Source organism: Protopterus annectens, chromosome 1.part1 (genome assembly GCF_019279795.1).
Source record: "Protopterus annectens isolate FY-2018-M chromosome 1.part1, PAN1.0, whole genome shotgun sequence".
In the NCBI taxonomy this organism is placed as follows: domain Eukaryota; kingdom Metazoa; phylum Chordata; order Ceratodontiformes; family Protopteridae; genus Protopterus; species Protopterus annectens.
Window position 1 is genome coordinate 1,170,904,053 of NC_056726.1, and position 18,768 is coordinate 1,170,922,820.

General features: G+C 44.8%; 2 protein-coding genes across 2 annotated transcripts in view; both read right to left on the reverse strand.

Annotated features, from left to right (window-relative positions):
- The window catches only part of LOC122809203 (myeloid-associated differentiation marker homolog), a 388,555-nt gene that overhangs the window by 208,023 nt on the left and 161,764 nt on the right, over positions 1 to 18,768 (reverse strand). The window lies entirely within an intron of this gene.
- The window catches only part of MYADM (myeloid associated differentiation marker), a 221,081-nt gene that overhangs the window by 40,556 nt on the left and 161,757 nt on the right, over positions 1 to 18,768 (reverse strand).

Here is an 18,768-nt window from a genome sequence, read left to right on the forward strand (position 1 = left end):
CGAGTGTTGACACTGCTGCAGTCATCACACTTGGGTTATCTGCAGTCAGGCGGTCCCGCAGTCGGCCTGAGTTCCAAAGTCTTGGTCCGGCGTCGGTTGCAGTCGCTTCTTCCCGACGTCAGTGCGGCAGGGGTATAAAAGAGGCAGCCGACGCCATTTTCTTCAGTTTTTCTTGCCCCAGATTTCAGGTGCCCCCAAATAGGAAGGCAATACATAATCCTATGCAAACGTACATTAGTAGGAAAACAATAGTACTAGTTGTAAGCAAATACACCATATAGAAATACATCAAACTGATAGTATACAAATGGAGTTGTAAATAAAACCCTGGTATGAAGAGGGGATGGAGGGAGGGTAACCTGGACTGCAGCAGTGTCACTCTAACATCTACATTTATGGTAGGTACAAAACTGTACTATGTTCATCATGTTATACTGCTGCAGTCATCACACTTGGGTTGAATCCCAAAGCTATGGCTGGGTGGCTGGTACTAAACCAGGTTAGGAGAAGCTAGTATGCCCTGTAGAACTGCAGTGGCAAAGCCAGCTCTGGTTTTTGAGTATAATGGTAAGTGGTAGTGCTTGGTAAAGTTGTGCACTGAACTCCAAGTTGCAGCCTCCAAAATGTCCTTGGTTGGTACCCCTCTGAGAAAGGCTGCTAAGGTTGCTGTAGCGGTGGAATGGGACCCAATGTTAACAGGTATAGGTTTCCCATGGTGAGTGTAGCAGTAGCGGATACAATGTGCTATCCATTTAGAAATAGACTGTTTTGAAATAGCCTTTCCTTGTGAACCTGCAGCATAGGATACAAAGAGTTGGTCAGATTTTCTGAAAGTCTTTGTCTTATCCAGATAGAAACGTAATTGTCTATGAATGTCCAAAGAATGAAGGAGCCTTTCTCCTTTATTCTGGGGGTTTGGATAAAAAGTGGGTAAATTAATGGTCTGATTCAGAGCCACACTGGATACTACCTTTGGCATAAAGGAAGGGTTAGTTCATAAGGAAACTCTGTCTTGATGAAAAATGATGAAGTGCTCCACTTCCATTAGGGCCTGCAGCTCTGAAACCCTTCGTGCTGAGGTAATTGCCAGCAGCAAGGCTGTTTTCCAGGACAAGTATTGTAGATCTGCTGAGAAAGCTGGTTCGAAAGGAGGCAGTGTTAGTTTTTCCAAAACAAAGTTGAGGTCCCAAGTTGGAGTTGGAGGTCTTCTGGGCAGTCTTATATTCTTAGCCCCTCTGAGGTACTGCCTTAGTAAAGGATGTGAAAATATGGGGAGGATCCGTATTGTAATGAGCTGAAATGGCTGAAGCATGGATCTTAATGGAAGAAAAGGAAAGGCCTTTGTGCAGCATCTCAGTTAAATATTGCAGTATCTGAGGAATATTTGGGATTTAAGGATTTTTGCTTTTAGCTTGGTTCCAAGCGCAGAATATTTTCCATTTGTCTGAGTAGGTTTTCCTGGTGCTGGGCCTTCTGGCCTCCAAAATGACATCCATGGCATCCTTAGAGAGAAGTGTTGATTAATTATTTAAGTTATTTTCCATGCAGCCAAATTCAAAGTCCTGAGCTGACTGTGAAGGATCTAAGTGTTTTGTTGAGCCAGCAGGTGTGGAAATTGAGGTAAAATCCATGGAGGGCCTTGTGCCACGTTCCTTAATATTGGGTACCAGTGTTGGCGTGACCAGTCTGGAGCAATTAGGATCATTAGTGGCCTCTCTGATCTGGCTTTCAATAACACCTTTGCCAGTAGAGGTAGTGGAGGGAAGGCATAGACTGTTAATGTTTTCCAACTGAATGATAGGGCGTCCACTTTCCAAGCTAGTGAGTGGTATGTCCTTGTGCAACATTTTTGTAGTTGGTAGTTTTGGGGGGAGGCAAATAGATCTATGTCTGGCCTTCCCCATTTTTGAGTTATCATTGTGAATACTTGTGGATCTAGTCTCCATTCGTGAGGATCCATGATATTTCTGCTTAGCTCATCTGCCAATGTGTTTTCCTTAACTGGCAGGAATTGTGCTTGTAGCTGGACATAAGTCAGTGCTGTGTTCCATAAGGACATTGCTTGTCTGCATAAGGGGTAGGAATGTGTTCCCCCTTGTTTGTTTATGTACCACATTACTGTGGTGTTGTCCGTCTTTATTAGCAGTTGTCCTGGATGTAAGAGGTCCTTGAAAGTTGTCAGGGCATTTTGCACAGCTACCATCTCCTTTTGATTGATGTGCAGATGCATTTGGTCTGCAGAGCATTTGCCCTGTATGCACTGTCCTGCCATGTGTGCTCCCCAGGCGTAGTCCGATGAGTCTGTTGTTATTGTCTGCTTTGCTGTGGGTAAGGCAAAAGGCTGACCCTTGCCGAGGTGACATGCTTGAGCCCACCACAGGAACTCCTTCTGAAGGCAGGGAATGAGTGGTATTGTTGTTTCCAAGCTGTTTCCAAGCTGTGGCTGTGTTGAGTCCACACGCTTTTCAGGTACCATTGTAATTTCCTCATATGCAGTTTGGCATATGGAATTAGTAGTATGTAGAATGCCATGAACCCCAGGGACTGCAGGATTTTCCTTGCAGGGAGCTGGGTTAATGTTGCCATCATATTGAAATATTGAGTCAGTTGTTTTTGCTTGTCTGGCGTGAGATAAGCCATCTGGGCCGTTGTATTTAAGCTGGCACCCAGGAATATTACCTCTTGTGAGGGCACTAGTTTTGATTTCTTTTCATTTACTGTGTACTCCAGGCAACTTAGTATTTTTCTTACAAAAGCCAGATGTTTTAAAAGAATGTCTTTGCTTTCTACTTGAATAAGGCAGTCGTCCAGATATGGATATATTTGAATTCCTCTTTGTCTGCAGTATGCAATTACTGTTGCCAGGCATTTCGTGAATACTCTGGGCGCAGTAGATAAGCCAAAGGGAAGTGCAGAGAATTGGTAATGCGCTGTGCCTGCAATAAATCGGAGGTATCTTCTGCAATTTTGTCTGATTGGGACATGCAGGTATGCCTCCTTGCGGTCCAGCGTTACTAGCCAAGCTTTCTTGCCCAGCATGGGTAGAAGCTGCTGAAGAGTGAGCATCTCGAATTTGGGTACCTCCAGATATGTGTTTAGAATTGAGAGGTCTAAAATGGGTCTCCAGGCTTTGTCCTTTCGTGGAACCAGAAATAGTCTTGAGTAAAATCCTTGTCCTTGCTCCTGTGTAGGAACCTCTTGAATGGCTCTCATGTCCATGAGAGCTGCTATTTGTCTTTGTGCCTCTGCCCAATGATTTGGTGGCAGATTTGGCATTCCTCTCATCCTTGGTAAAGTGTGAAAGTGGAATCTGTAGCCTTAAAATACACTATTTAGAACCCATTTGTCTTTTGTAATGATGTGCCAGTTTCTTGAAAATAGTGCTAGTTTTCTGCCCAACGGTGCTGACAGAGCAGCTTTGCTTGGCAGACGGAGTGAAAAGTCATTGTGATTGTTTTCTGAAAGGTTGAGATCTATCTTCTCCCCCTCTGAGTTGTAGCCAGCCATTGTCTAGGCCTGTAAGAGCCTTGTGGCTGACCTGCCCCTAGGGCGTCTGTATTTACCTCTCTGTGGTCTGTCTGAAGCAGGAAATGACCAGTTTTTTGTTGGCCAATTTCTGCTGAAACGAGGGGGTTGTACTTGCAAAAAATCTTTGACTGTCTGCATAAATTTAGCCTTTTCCTCCATTTTCTTTAAAACTTCCTCCGCTTTAACTCCAAATAAAACATCCTTCTGTAAAGGAGCATCCAATAATTTAGCTTTAACATGTTCTGGTAAAGTTTGCTCTTTTAACCAAGCATGTCTACGTACAACCGACCCTGTGACAGCTGCTCTACAAGAAGCTTCCAATGAATCAAATCCACATTGCAAAGTATGTTTTCCCACTTGTTCTGCTGCATGCAACAAATCCTGCATTTCCTTAATCAGGTTGTTCTGAATGCATGAGCATTTTCTGTTTTAATTGAGACGTCAAATATTGCTGGTACTTCAGCATGTGAAACTGACAATTCAAAAAGTACAGTTTTGTACCTACCATAAATGTAGATGTTCGAGGATCCACATTGCTGCAGTCCTAACTATTGGGTAGTCCGCTGTCCAGTCGGCCCGAATACCAAAGTATATGGCTGACGTCGGTCAGGGCGCATTAGACTGACGTAAGTACGTCAGGGTACTAATGCGCATGACCGACGTCATATCCTCAGTCTTTTCTTGCCCCAGATGTCAGAAGACCCTGAAAAGATAAGGCCAAAAACCAAAAACTCCCAACATACCTGCACCAAAATATATGTACAAAATATACAAAATTAGCAGAATATAACCTCACCTACACAACCACCCCTAAACACAGAGGGAAGGAGGGAGGGTAAATTGGACTGCAGCAATGTGGATCCTCGAACATCTACATTTATGGTAGGTACAAAACTGTACTATGTTCTTCATTCCACATTGCTGCAGTCCTAACTATTGGGTAGAATCCCAAAGCAGAGGTAAGGGAGGCTGGCAAATCATAAGGAAGCAGGAACTGACAACATGCCTTGCAAAATAGCTGTGGCAAAACCAGCCCTAGACTTAGAGTAGAGAGGAAGGTGATAATGCTTAGAGAAAGTATGCACTGAACTCCAAGTAGCTGCCTCCAAAATATCCTTAGTTGCCACCCCCCTCAGAAATGCTGTTGAAGTGGCAGTAGCCCTAGTGGAATGAGGCCTAATCCCAGCTGGAATCTCCTTGCCATGATGGGAATAACAAAATGTAATGCAACACCCAATCCATCTAGAAATAGTTTGTTTTGACACAGGCTTGCCCTGAGAACTCAAAGCAAAAGAAACAAACAACTGCTGAGACTGCCTAAAATCCTTAGTCCTGCTCAAATAATAACGCAATTGCCTGTGTACATCTAAAGTGTGCAAAATCTTTTCCCCTTTATTTTGGGGATCTGCATAAAAAGTAGGCAAATGAATAGTTTGGTTTAAAGCCACACTAGAAACCACCTTAGGCATAAAGGAAGGATTAGTACGTAAAGATACTCTATCCTTATGAAAAATCAAAAAAGGCTCCACTGCCATAAGGGCCTGCAACTCAGAAACCCTTCTTGCAGAAGTAATGGCCAACAAAAAAGCAGTCTTCCATGACAAGTATTTCAATTCAGTAGTAGCACTTGGCTCAAAGGTTGTAGAGTAAGTTTCTCCAACACAAAATTGAGATCCCAAGCAGGAGTAGGAGCTCTCGTGGGGTCTTATATTCTTTGCCCTCTAAGAAATTGCTTGAACAAAGGATCACGAAAACAGGTGGGTCACAATCATAGTGAGCAGAAATTGCTGCAGCATGAATCTTAATGGAAGAGAGAGACAAACCTTTGTCCAATAACTCAGTAAGATATTGAAGAGCCACACTCAAATTCGGCTCAGAAATCTCCAAATTGTTTGCTGCACTCCAAAATAAAAATCTCTTCCATTTTCTCGTACACTTTCCTTGTACTAGGTCTCCTGGCTTCCATAATCACATTTAAAACTTGTTGAGGAAGTTGAGACCTGCTGTCTTTCAAAACAGAATATGCCAGGCTGTTAGATGAAGAGAGTGAAGCTTGACATTGAGCAGGTGACCGTCTCCCTGAGACAACAGGTGTGGAATCAAGGGTAAAGGCCATGGAGGCTTCTTTACCAGACTCCTCAGTAATGGGTACCAGTGCTGCGAGGCCAATCTGGAGCTATTAAAATCATCCTTGGCTTGTCTTGTCTGACCTTTAGAAGCACCTTTGGAAGAAGAGGCAGAGGTGGAAAGCATACACATGAAGATTTTTCCAACTGAAAGAAAGAGCATCCACTTTCCAAGCTGTGTGATGAAACCTCTTTGTGCAAAACTTTGGCAGCTGGTGGTTTAGTGGAGAAGCGAACAGATCTATGTCTGGAGTTCCCCAGGACACTGTCAACTTTTGAAATACATGAAGATCCAGTTTCCACTCGTGGGGATCCATGATTTGTCTGCTTAACACATCTGCTAAGGAGTTCTGTGCTCGGCAGAAACCTTGCCTGAAGAGTTAGTTGCAAGCTGGCAGTCTCCCATAAAATCATTGCTTGCCTGCACAATGGGTAAGAATGTGTTCCCCTTGTTTGTTGATGTACCACATGACAGTTGTGTTGTCTGTTAGAATCAACACCTGCCCTGGAAGAAGTAACTCCTTGAAAGCCATTAATGCAAACTGGACTGCTAACATCTCCTTCATGTTGATATGTAGATGCTGTAGTCTGGCAGGCCACTTGTCTTGTATCCATTTTCCATTTAGATGAGCTCCCCAAGCAATGTCTGAGGCATCTGTCGTTAGAATCTGACTCGCCTCTGGCGGGTCACAGAGAGTCCCTTGTTTAGGTGACATTCCTGAGCCCACCACAAAATTCCTTTTGAATGCAAGGTATTATTTGAATGACAGTGTCCAAATCCTGGCAGTGCTGTGTCCATACATTTTGAGATACCATTGTAGCTTCCTCATATGCAGTTTGGCATTGGGAAGCACCAGAATACAAGATGCCATGAACCCTAAGGCTTGAAGGACTGTCCTTGCAGTCAGCCCGGACTGAAGAGATAGTTGATGGAAGTAACTGGAAAGATTCTTTTGTTTGTCCGGGGTTAAAAAGGCCATCTGGGCTGCTGTATTCAGTCTCACACCCAGAAAGCACATGTCTTGAGAGGGTACTAGACTGGACTTTATTTCGTTCACAGAATACCCTAGGCATCTTAGCACTGCTATGACATATTCCAAATGCTGTAGAAGGTCTTCCTTTTCTTGAGCCAGAATCAGGCAATCGTCCAAGTAAGGATAGATTTGAATTCCTTTTAGCCTGAAGTAAGCTATCACTGGAGCCAGAACCTTTGTGAATACTCTGGGCGCAGTAGATAAGCCAAAGGGCAATGCAGAGAACTGATAATGAGAATTTCCAGCTCAGCAGATACTTTCTGCAACTTAGTCTTATAGGCACATGAAGGTAAGCTTCCTTGAGATCTAAAGTTACCATCCAGTGATCTTTGCCCAGCAGAGGTAAAAGCTGTTATAACGTCAACATTTTGAACTTGGGAATGTCCAGATAAGTGTTGAGGATAGATAAATCCAAAATTGGTCTCCACGTGTTCCCCTTCTTGATTACTAGGAACAGGCGAGAATAAAATCCTAGGCCCCTTTCTGGCACAGGAACCGGCTGAATGGCCCCTATTTGGAGTAACAGAGAAATTTGCTTGTGAGCCTCTTGTCTTTGTAGAGGAGGAATGTCTGGCATGCCTTTGAAAAGAGGCAAGGTATGGAAATAAAACCTGTAACCGTGGTGAATGATATCCAGAACCCATCTGTCTTGGGTAATTAAATCCCAATTTTCTTTGAAAAGAGACAGCCTTCCTCCCAACGGTGCTGCCAGGCGAGAATGAACTGGCAGCTGAAAAGGCAGGTCATTGGGTCTGCTTACGAAGGACTGACCCCTGCCCTCACCAGAAGTCTGAGCAGGGGAACTCCTGTCCTAGGCCTAAAAGAACCCTGAGCTCTGCCCCTACCACGTCTAGACCTACCCCTAGACTGGGAATCATAAGCAGGATAAGTCCATCCCTTAGCAGGCCAATTTCTACTAAACTTCGGAGGCTGCACCTGCAAAAAATCTTTAACAGTTTGCATAGACTTAGCCTTGTCCTCCATTTTCTTCAAAACTGCTTCTACAGGCGAACCAAACAACACATCAGACTGCAGAGGAGCATCCAAAATCCATGTCTTAACATGCTCAGCTAAATTCTGATCTCTCAACCAGGCGTGCCTACGAAGAACAGAACCAGTGGCAGCCACCCTGGAGGAGGCCTGCACAGCATCAAAACCACATTGCAAGGAATGTTTACCCACCTGTTCAGACACATGAACTAAATCCTGCAACTCTTTACACTCAATACCTTCCAGAGCATCCACCTTAGATTTCAACTGTGAAAGAAGATAATTCTGATATTTTAACATGTGAAACTGACAATTCAACGCCCTCATGGCTAAAGTGGAAGAAGTATACACTTTCTTTCCCCATCTATCCAAAGCCCTTGCCTCTTTATCAGGAGGGACAGGATTTTTAACAACTGAGGCCTTCACACCTTTAGGCCCCTGAGAGACAGTTTCCGGGTCTGCCCTAGGACTCTTAAAAAGATACTTATGAACTTCAGGCACCCTATAATACCTATCCGGTTTAACTGGGGCAGGAGGCAAAGAATCAGGATTCAGGGAAGCCTCTGCAAAAACATCTTCCACCACATTCAAAAAGTACAGTTTTGTACCTACCACAAATGTAGATGTTCGAGGATCCACATTGCTGCAGTCCTAACCATTGGGGTAGTCCGCTGTCCAGTCGGCCCGAATACCAAAGTATATGGCTGACGTCGGTCAAGGCGCATTAGACTGACGTCAGGACGTCAGGGTACTAATGCGCATGACCGACGTCATATCCTCAGTCTTTTCTTGCCCCAGATGTCAGAAGACCCTAAAAAGACAAGGCCCAATCAAAACACCAAAAGCCCTGCACCAAACTTATATACAATATATATATATATACACATGTACAATAATATATAACTCACACCACCACCCCTAAACACAGAGGGAAGGCGGGAGGTAAATTGGACTGCAGCAATGTGGATCCTCGAACATCTACATTTATGGTAGGTACAAAACTGTACTATGTTCTTCATTCCACATTGCTGCAGTCCTAACCATAGGGTAGAATCCCAAAGCAGAGGTAAGGAGGACTGGCAAATCATAAGGAAGCAGGAGCTGTCAACATGCCTTGCAAAATAGCTGTGGCAAAACCAGCCCTAGATTTAGAGTAGAGAGGAAGGTGGTAATGCTTAGAGAAAGTATGCACTGAACTCCAAGTAGCTGCCTCCAAAATATCCTTAGTTGCCACCCCTTAGAAATGCTGTTGAAGTGGCAGTAGCCCTAGTGGAATGAGGCCTAATCCCAGCTGGAATCTCCTTGCCATGATGGGAATAACAAAATGAAATGCAAAACCCAATCCACTTAGAAATAGTTTGCTTAGACACAGGCTTGCCCTGAGAACTCAAAGCAAAAGAAACAAACAACTGCTGAGACTGCCTGAAATCCTTAGTCCTGCTTAAATAATAACGCAACTGCCTATGTACATCTAAAGTGTGCAAAATCTTTTCCCCTTTATTTTGGGGATCTGCATAGAAAGTAGGCAAATGAATAGTTTGGTTTAAAGCCACACTAGAAACCACCTTAGGCATAAAGGAAGGATTAGTACGTAATGATACCCTATCCTTATGGAAAATCAGAAAGGGCTCTACTGCCATAAGGGCCTGCAACTCAGAAACCCTTCTTGCAGAAGTAATAGCCAACAAAAAAGCAGTCTTCCATGACAAATATTTCAAATCAGCAGTACCCGCAGGCTCAAAGGTTGTAGAGTAAGTTTTTCCAACACAAAATTGAGATCCCAAGCAGGAGTAGGAGCTCTACGTGGGGGTCTTATATTCTTTGCCCCTCTGAGAAACTGCTTGAACAAAGGATGCGAAAACAATGGTGGGTCACAATCATAGTGAGCTGAAATTGCTGCAGCATGAATCTTAATGGAAGAGAAGGACAAACCTTTGTCCAATAACTCAGTAAGATATTGAAGAGCCACACTCAAATTAGGCTCAGAAATCTCCAAATTCTTTGCTGCACTCCAAAATAAAAATCTCTTCCATTTTCTGCATACACTTTCCTTGTACTAGGTCTTCTAGCTTCCATAATCACATTTAAAACTTGTTGAGGAAGTTGAGACCGGCTGTCTCTCAAAACAGAATATGCCATGCTGTTAGATGAAGAGAGCGAAGCTTGACATTGAGCAGGTGGCCGTCTCTCTGAGACAAGAGGTGTGGAATCAAGGGTAAAGGCCATGGAGGCTTCTTTACTAGACTCCTCAGTAATGGGTACCAGTGCTGCCGAGGCCAATCTGGAGCTATTAAAATCATCCTTGGCTTGTCTTCTCTGACCTTTAGAAGCACCTTTGGAAGAAGAGGCAGAGGTGGAAACGCATACACATGAAGATTTTTCCAACTGAAAGAAAGAGCATCCACTTTCCAAGCTGTGTGATGTAACCTCTTTGTGCAAAACTTTGGCAGCTGGTGGTTTAGTGGAGAAGCGAACAGATCTATGTCTGGAGTTCCCCAGGACACTGTCAACCTTTGAAATACATGAAGATCCAGTTTCCACTCGTGGGGATCCATGATTTGTCTTTCTTAACACATCTGCTAAGGAGTTCTGTGCTCCCGGCAGAAACCTTGCCTGAAGAGTTAGTTGCAAGCTGAGCGCAGTCTCCCATAAAATCATTGCTTGCCTGCACAATGGGTAAGAATGTGTTCCCCCTTGTTTGTTGATGTACCACATGACAGTTGTGTTGTCTGTTAGAATCAACACCTGCCCTGGAAGAAGTAACTCCTTGAAAGCCATTAATGCAAATTGGACTGCTAACATCTCCTTCATGTTGATATGTAGATGCTGTAGTCTGGCAGGCCACTTGTCTTGTATCCACTTTCCATTTAGATGAGCTCCCCAAGCAATGTCTGAGGCATCTGTCGTTAGAATCTGACTCGCCTCTGGCCGGGTCACAGAGAGTCCCTTGTTTAGGTGACATTCCTGAGCCCACCACAAAAATTCCTTTTGAATGCAAGGTATTATTTGAATGACAGTGTCCAAATCCTGGCAGTGCTGTGTCCATACATTTTTGAGATACCATTGTAGCTTCCTCATATGCAGTTTGGCATTGGGAAGCACCAGAATACAAGATGCCATGAACCCTAAGGCTTGAAGGACTGTCCTTGCAGTCAGCCCGGACTGAAGAGATAGCTGATGGAAGTAACTGGAAAGGTTCTTTTGTTTGTCCGGGGTTAAAAAGGCCATCTGGGCTGCTGTATTCAGTCTCACACCCAGAAAGCACATGTCTTGAGAGGGTACTAGACTGGACTTTATTTCGTTCACAGAATACCCTAGGCATCTTAGCACTGCTATGACATATTCCAGATGCTGTAGAAGGTCTTCCTTTTCTTGAGCCAGAATCAGGCAGTCGTCCAAGTAAGGATAGATTTGAATTCCTTTTAGCCTGAAGTAAGCTATCACTGGAGCCAGAACCTTTGTGAATACTCTGGGGGCAGTAGATAAGCCAAAGGGCAATGCAGAGAACTGATAATGAGAATTTCTAGCTCGAAAGCATGAATACTTCCTGCAACACAGTCTTATAGGCACATGAAGGTAAGCTTCCTTGAGATCTAAAGTTACCATCCAATGATCTTTGCCCAGCAGAGGTAAAAGCTGTTGTAACGTCAACATCTTGAACTTGGGAATGTCCAGATAAGTGTTGAGGATAGATAAATCCAAAATTGGTCTCCACGTGTTCCCCTTCTTTGGTACTAGGAACAGGCGAGAATAAAATCCTAGGCCCCTTTCTGGTATAGGGACTGGCTGAATGGCCCCTATTTGGAGTAACAAAGAAATTTGCTTGTGAGCCTCTTCCTTTGTGGAGGAGGAACGTCTGGCATGCCTTTGAAAGGGGCAATGTGTGGAAATAAAACCTGTAACCGTGGTGAATGATATCCAAGACCCATCTGTCCTGAGTGATTAAATCCCAATTTTCTTTGAAAAGAGACAGTCTTCCTCCCAAAGGAGCTACCAGACGGGAATCTACTGGCAGCTGAAAAGGCAGGTCATTGCGTCTGTTTACGAAACCGCTGACCCCTGCCCTCACCCGAAGACTGAGCAGGTGAACTCCTGTCCTAGGCCTAAAGAACCTTGAGCTCTGCCCCTACCACGTCTAGACCTACCCCTAGACTGGGAATCAAAAGCAGGATATGTCCATCCCTTAGTAGGCCAATTTCTACTAAACTTTGGTGGCTGCACCTGCAAAAATCTTTAACAGTTTGCATAGACTTAGCTTTGTCCTCCATTTTCTTTAAAACTGCTTCCACAGGCGAACCAAATAACACATCAGACTGTAAAGGAGCATCCAAAATCCTAGTCTTAACATGCTCTGCTAAATTCTGATCCCTCAACCAGGCATGCCTGCGAAGAACAGAACTAGTGGCAGCCACCCTCGAGGAGGCCTGCACAGCATCAAAACCACATTGCAAAGAATGCTTACCCACTTGTTCAGACACATGAACCAAATCCAGCAACTCTTTACACTCTATACCTTCCGCCAAAGCATCCACCTTAGATTTCAATTGTGAAAGGAGATAATTTTGATATTTTAGCATGTGAAACTGACAATTCAAGCTCTCATGGCTAGAGTGGAAGAAGTATACACTTTCTTTCCCCACCTATCCAAAGCCCTTGCCTCTATCAGTGGGAACAGGATTTTTAACCACAGAGGCCTTAACACCTTAAGGCCCCTGAGAAACAGTTTCTGGGTCCGCCCTAGGACTCTTAAACAAATACTTATGAGCTTCGGGCACCCTATAGTACCTATCAGGTTTAACAGGAGCAGGAGGCAAAGAATCAGGGTTCAGGGAAGCCTCTGCAAAAACATCTTCCACCACATTCAACACAGGAGGTATAGCTAAGGGCCTATGTTGGGGTAAAAATAAGAATTCCCTATGCCTTTTCCTGGAATCAGAGTAATCTTGGCCTTCCCATTTAAAGTGTTCCCTCATGGAATCCAGAGTCTCCGGAAATGAGAAATCCTCAGGAGGAGAAGCTGTACGTCTGGAAACATCGACATCAGAATCAGAATAAGGAGGAACTCCTGCAAGTCTTCCATGAAGACTCGAAGCCTCTGAATACTGTTCCAAACTCTCAAACTCAGGTTCCACCCTAGGCCTCTTATCAGGAGGGGGCATAGAGCCTCTAATCATAGTAATTAAATCTTCTGCCATTTTAAGCATATGTTTGCTAGGCACAGAACCTGATGTGCTCGGAGAAGCCCCCACTGAAGCTGAACTTGGCCTACCTCTCAAAGAAGTTTTGGAAACAGTAGGAGAAGCTCTAACTATCTTGGGAAGAGAGGGAAGAACAGATACCTGAGAAGCCCCCTCAGCCTGGCCTACCTCCGGAGAGGCACATCCTGTAACAGTAAAGTCTCTGCCTGAGACTCCAAAGAAATTCCTGGCAAAACCCCTGGCTCCACTGAGCCTTCTAAAGAACCGGCGTCCGGGACTGCGGTTCATCAACCCTAGGCTTTGCTGTTTTGTCTTTGCGCTTTTGAATGGCGGGCGTCGGAGCATCCGGCGGCATTTTGTAATTACAACGCTTCCCAAACACTAACCTGGCACAGTCTAACCTTCTCTTAATAGTGCGTTTGTTAAATCTAGCACAAGAGCGGCAACCAACAACGTCGTGCTCAGGCCTAAGCAAGGTATACACAGAGTATGGTAATCCCTATGAGGTATCTGCTTCCCACAAGAAATACAGTTATTCACTTTTCTGACATCCGGTTAAATACTGAGGCAAGAAAAACCAAAATGTTCCCCAGTACTTAGCCAACTTTGATTCGGTCTGAAACTCCGGCGGAAATATTTCAGAACGCCAACCTGCACTCATAAAACTGCTTCTGCATCGGACCATGCGGCAAAAGACTGAGGATATGGCGTCGGTCATGCGCATTAGTACCCTGGCGTCCTGGCGTCAGTCTAATGCGCCTTGACCGACGTCAGCCATATACTTTGGTATTCGGGCCGACTGGACAGCGGACTACCCCAATGGTTAGGACTGCAGCAATGTGGAATGAAGAACATCAGGAGGTATAGCTAAAGGCCTATGCTGGGGTAAAAACAAGAATTCCCTAAGCCTTTTCCTGGAATCAGAGAAATCTTGACCTTCCCATTTAAAATGCTCCCTCATGGAATGCAGAGTCTCTGAAAATGAAAAATCCTCAGGAGGAGAAGCTGAAGGAGTAGAATCATCCACATCAGAATCAGAATAAGGAGGGTACTCCTGCAAGTCTTCAGCCGAAGACTCAGAAGCCTCGAGCATTGCTCAAAACTCTCAAACTCAGGTTCCACCCTAGGCCTCTTATCAGGAGGGCATAGAACCCCTTATCATAGTAATCAAATCCTCTGCCATTTTAAGCATATGTTTCTTAGGCAGAGACCTGAAGCACTAGGAGAAACCCCACTGAAGCAAAACTTGGCCTGCCCCTCAAAGAAGCCTTGGAAACAGAGGAGGCTCTAACCACCTTAGGAAGAGAGGGAAGAACAGCCACCTGAAGCCCCTCAGCCTGGCCTACTTCCTGAGAGGATACATCCTGTAACAGTAAAGTCTCTCCCTGAGACTCCAAGAAACACCTGGCAAAACCTCCGGCTCCACTGAGCCCTCTAAAGAACCGGCGTCTGGGACTGTCAGTTCTTCCACTCTAGGCTTTGCTGCTTTGTCCTTGCGTTTTTAGCCGAAGCCGGAGCATCCGGCGGCATTTTATAATACAACGCTTCCCAAACACTAACCTGGCACAGTCTAACCTTCTCTTAATAGTGCGTTTGTTAAATCTAGCACAAGGCGGCATCCAACAACGTCGTGCTCAGGCCCTAAACAAGGTATACACAAAGTATGGTAATCCCTATGAGGTATCTGTTTCCCACAAAATACAGTTATTCACTTTTTCTGACATCGGTTAAATACTGAGGCAAGAAAAAACAAAATATTCCCTAGCAGATACTTAATAACTTTGATTCGGTCTGAAACTCTGACTTCAGAAACTTTCAGACGCCAACCTGCACTAAAATTGCTTCTGCATCGGACCATGCGGCAAAAAAGACTGAGGATATGACGTCGGTCATGCGCATTAGTACCCTGACGTACTTACGTCAGTCTAATGCGCCCTGACCGACGTCAGCCATATACTTTGGTATTCGGGCCGACTGGACAGCGGACTACCCAATAGTTAGGACTGCAGCAATGTGGAATGAAGAACATCTCTCATAGCTAAAGTGGCAGAAGTATACACTTTTTTCCCCCATCTGTCTAGTGCTCTTGAATCTCTTTCCGAAGGAACTGGATTTTTAGCAATAGAGGCCTTAACCCCTTTGGGGCCCTGGGAAATGGTTTCTGGGTCTGCAACACGGCTTTTATATAAAAACTTGTGTGTGTCAGGAACCCTGTAATACCTGTCTGGTTTAGCTGGTGCAGGAGGCAATGAATCTGGGTTAAGGCTAGATTCTGAATAAACATCATCCAAAATGTCAAACAGGAGGGATAGCAAGAGGTCTGTGCTGAGGTAGAAGAAGGAACTCACGGAGTCTTTTCTTTGAATCTGAGTAATCTTGGCCTTTCCAGTGGAAATGTTCCCTCATGGTGTGAGTGGAAATGTTCCCTCATGGTGTGCAAAGTTTCCCCAAAAGAGTAGTCTTCTGGTGGAGATGCTGAGGGTATAGACTCTTCAGCATCAGAATCTTCGTAAGGAGGAAAGGAGTAATCCTGTTCCTCAGAGGAAGCTGAGGAAAAGGACACCTGGTCTGAGGAAGGGTAGTCTTCCTCCTGTCTAGGCCTTTTGTCTGAAGGGGGATGGGAGCCCCTGATAAGGGTAATTAAATCTTCAGCCATCTTAAGCATTTGTTTCTTAGGCATAGGGCCCTGTACAGGAGTGTGCTGAACAGGCTTCTTTACCTTTAAAGGGGTCATTAATTTAGCATAGGACTTAATGGTAAGTGTAGTCGGTCTAAAGACGCCTTCAGTAACCGAAGGCCTGTCTACAACCTCGGATTCCCCTTCGGGACTGGCGTCCACTGGGCCTAAAGGTACAGGATCCTGAGGCCCAGCAATCTCTGTCTGGGAGGCAGTCTGTAGTTCCAAATCTATGGTCATCAGAGGCTGCATAGACGCCTCGCTGAAAACCAGAGAACCGGTGACTGGCCTAGCAGAGGCCTTGGTATCTGGTCTGGACCTCGGCTGTCTGTCTTTATCTTTGCATTTTTTGTGCATTCCGGTCGTCGGCTGCTCCGACGGCATGTTGTAATTAAACTTTCTACCAAAATAATGTCAGGCGAATTCTGCCCGACGCTTAATAGTACATTTGTTAAACCTAGCACAAAATCGACAACCAGTGACGTCGTGGTCTGGGCCTAGGCAAGGAATACAGTAAGAATGAAAATCCTTATGAGGCATTTGCTTCCCACAAGAAATGCAAATATTAACTTTGTCTGACATTGGTCTGAGGCAAGAAAAGCTTCCCCAATGGGGTACTTAGCTTTAGAGAAGACTTTGGTCTGAAATTCGATTGGAAAATCTCAGGAGTTGGCCGACCGGCACTTGCGAACTGCTTCTGCTTCGGGCACCACGCGGCAAGAAAGACTGAAGAAAATGGCATCGGCTGCCTCTTTTATACCCCTGTTGCACTGACGTCAGGGAAGAAGCGACTGCAACCGACGCCGGACCAAAACTTTGGAACTCAGGCCGACTGCGGGACCGCCTGACGGCAGATAACCCAAGTGTGATGACTGCAGCAGTGTAACACGATGAACATCCTGCATATCCTTACTCTCCGGAGGCACTTGTTATCCTAGACTTAATAGCCTCCAAGGTGTGCTGCTGGTACTTCAGCATATTAAGACAATTTAGTAGACCTAATAACAAGAGTGGCAGAGGTATAAACTGTTTTACCCCTCCTATCTAGGTTCCTAGATTCCCTGTCAGAAGGAACAGGGTTTTTGGTAACAGTGGCCTTAACTCCTTTAGGGCCTTGAGAAATAACCTCTGGATCAGCCAACAGATTCCTGAAAAGAAACAAATGAAAATCAGGGACTCTATAGTACCTGTCAGGCTTCCTAGGAGCAGGAGGAACTGAATTTGGAGTCAAGGAATTTTCCAGAAAATCATCATCAACCACTAACAACACTGGGGGAATAGCCAGAGGCTTATGCTGAGGCAAATCCAAAAACTCCCTAATCCTTTTCTATGATTGGAGATAATCCTGACTTTCCCATTTAAAATGCTCCCCGAGAGTATTCAAAGTATTACCAAAAGAGAAATCCTCTGGGGGAAAAGCAGAAGGGATGGACTCCTCTGCATCTGAATCCTCAAAAGGAGAAAAAGGCGGAGAAACTTCCTCTTCATCAGCAGAAATGCTAGAAGAATCAGAACCAGAAAAAGACAAAGCTTCAGGAGAAACATCCCTGGAGGAGGAGGCTGTGAACCCCTAATAAGAGTCAAAAGGTCATTAGCCATTTTAACCATTTGGGATTGAGGAGAACGAGAAGAAACTGGAGCCTGCTTTTCACAGGCTTACGACTGGAAGATTTATTTGCAAGTCTGAAGGACTCGGGAGGCCTGGCAACTGCCGAAGTTGCAGTAGAGGTCGTCGGTATGAGCTTGCTGTCTGAACAAAGAACGGAGGCCTCGGACACCAGAGTCAGCTTAGCGGCTTCTGATCTAGCTAAAGAGGCGACAGGTGAAAGGTCAGAAGGCAAAATGGAGGCAGGAGGCCTGGGGGACTCTAAAATGGTCTCAACAGAGGCCTGTGGTTGAAAATCCATGGGCTGCAAAAGCGCTTCACTGGCTACCGCATGACTGACTACCATCTTATCATCAGAGGACTTACCCTCCGAAGCCTGCCGCGGTCCTTATCCTTAAGTTCTTGGGGATATCCGAAGCCTGAAGACCAGCGGATGCCATACCAACAAACTTAGGCCAAACTCCAAAATGTTTAGCTAAAAGCTTAGCCCGACGATGAATAGTACGCGGATTAAAGGAGGCACAGTGATCACAATTAGGAATGTCGTGGTCAAGGCCTAAACAAATAATACAATGGGAATGAAAATCTCTATGGGGAATATGCTTTCCACAGGTAAGACAATTATTAGCCTTTTCTGACATTCGTTAAGGCAAGAAAAGAGGATCCCCAACAGGGTACTTAGCTGTAGTTGACTTCAACTTTGTAGTTGGAAACAAAAAAGGTAAACTGCCGACCGGCACTCGTGTAAGAAATGCTTCTGCTTCGGGCAAGGAAGACTGAGGAAGTGACGTCAGCTGCCTCCTTTTGTATCGGACGTCCTAATGTCCTTTACAACCGACAGCCAATGTCATATTTACTTACCTTTGGTATTCTGGCCAATCGAGGGCTACCGGGAGCCAGATAACCCATTGGTTAGGACTGCAACAGTGAAACATGATGAACATCTATCCAAAGCCTACAAGATACTGAACTGTCTTCTTCTTTCGGCTTTTCCCGGTTAGGGGGCGCCACAGCAGATCACCTGTCTGCTCATGATTGGCAGTGGAGTTTTACGGTGCCGAGTTGCTAGCCCGATGCCCAACACAGATACTGAACTGTATACAGCTTCAAAATCATTGGCATTAACCAGCTTGGCAACTTAATCCATTTCATCAACTAGGGCTTTTATCTCTCTCCATAAAACATGAAGCAACAAATTTGTTATTCTGTTATAAACAGGATCCTAAATAGCATACCAAGCATAAAGACTTGCTACAGTTTCCCAAAACAGATTCCAAGCTATGAAAAGATCAACAAAGACACTTAAAATCACTATCAAAAATGCTTAAAGGGGTTATTCTGAAACGTACATGTACATGCTTACCCACAGCCTTCTGGCATGTAGCAATGTAATAAAACCACTCACCAGTAACATTTTGCTCACAATCTCCTACAGAGATAAAACTACAGCAGAACTTCCGAGAAATTACTTTCAGACAGCTGCACCTACATTATACCACACCATTGGCCAAACTATCACCCCAACAGTGACATCAGTTTCAGCTAAACTAAGCAAAACTAAAGAAAAATGCTCTAAAGGTGCAGTCATGTAAGTTAACTTACAACAGTA